The sequence below is a fragment of the Miscanthus floridulus genome, chromosome 9 (genome assembly GCF_019320115.1).
Source record: "Miscanthus floridulus cultivar M001 chromosome 9, ASM1932011v1, whole genome shotgun sequence".
NCBI lineage: Eukaryota > Viridiplantae > Streptophyta > Magnoliopsida > Poales > Poaceae > Miscanthus > Miscanthus floridulus.
The window spans coordinates 85,798,803-85,800,545 of NC_089588.1; positions in this window are offsets into that span (position 1 = coordinate 85,798,803).

Sequence of the window (1,743 nt, forward strand, 5' to 3'; positions counted from 1 at the left end):
GTGATACATGGAAAACTAAGATGATGGTACTCTTTGTCTTAGGTAACTCTAACTTGTAAGCTACTGGACCTCTTTTTTCTAAGATCTTGTATGGTCCTATGAATCTAGCGGCAAGCTTTCTTCGGACTCTAAACCTTTTCTTCTTCATTGGCGTGACCTTCAGATAAACATAGTCACCAACTTCAAACACAAGCGGTCTCCTTCTTCTGTCTGCATAACTTTTCTGACGCGATTGGGCCGCCTTCATATTTTGCTGAATAATATGAACTTTCTTCTCGGCTTCTTCTACAAAGTCAAGGCCATAATACCTTCTATCTCCAGGCTCAACCCAATTCAATGGTGTTCTACATTTTCTGCCATACAAAGCTTTGAATGGAGCCCTCTTGATGCTTTCTTGATAACTATTATTGTAAGAAAACTTAGCTAATGGTAACCATGACTCCCATGATCCCTTAGAAGACAATACACAGGCTCTTAACATATCCTCCAAAATAGCATTCACTCGTTCAGTCTGACCATCTTATAACACCCCAGGTGTTTGCCACCAGTTAAGCAATGGGTTTGAGCTAAAACAGGGTATATTAAGTGATGATGAAGATGTCAAGGTCAAACCTATAGAAATGAGCCCCAACCTAAACTTGGATATTGCACCTTTTGCTCGCCTATAGACCCCTTTTCAAGATATATGCTTGGGTGGTGTGATTGGGATATCTTCATGTGTCTCACATCAATACCCATCTATATTGGACACTCAAAAAGTTTCATGAAGTTTGGAATCAAAAAGTCACATGAAATGATAAGTTATATCCTTATTGGAATGACTTTGCGAAGTGCTTGAATTGCACTATTAAGTGAATGAGAACATGAGATGTCAACCAAACCTTGCAACCTTGCCAAAATGACTCTAGATGAACTCTACAACAAAAGTCATGAAAGGTTCATGTTGGGCAAATGCCAAGAAAATGCTCCAATGGATCAAAAAGGATGATTTAAGCTTCATCGTGATCCTACTTTGGTCAAAGTAGAACAGTAGGTTCTATACCAGTTTTGAGGTTGGACCTTAAATGAAAGTTGTAGTCCATATCATGTAGAACAAACTTTGTTTTTGGACTAAGAGCTAGATCATCATGGAAGTAAGTCAAATCGAGGTCACAAGATCAATTTTTCTGCTGATTTCAGCACTTAGAAATATTCTAAGTCTAGAAATTCATCAACATCGGCATTGACGTCTCGCGTTCTCCGAAATTCATTAAGCAACTCAACTTGGTCCAAAGATAAAAGTTGGAGGGTACATGATGGAGATGAGCATGTATAAAGATGGCACTTGTTGGACTTCGTTTTGACCCTCAATTTGGGGCTTTTGTTCATCGCCGTCAATGCGTTGACACTATTAACTTGGAGCCTAATTACCCGCTGTTCTAGAGCTCTAATGACTTGGCTCCTTAAATAAGAAATGTAGAGCAGTCCGAGGTGAACAAACTTTGTTTTTGGCCCAAGGTCTGATTCAGCCTGGAAGCAGCTCAAATCGGCTCCCCACGTCGGTCATACCGTCGCCTGCCACGTGCTTGGTAGAATGCCCCAAAGGACGCCGTGTGTCCGTGGACGTGGCCACCATTGCCGAGCTTCCTTGCCGCGTGCCCTGCCTCCTCTGCCACGTGCCCTGCCTCCCCTGCGCGGTATAGAGCTGGACGCCGAGCTCCCCACTCCCCAGCGCTCTCCCTCTGCCCTTTCCTCGCTCTGCTC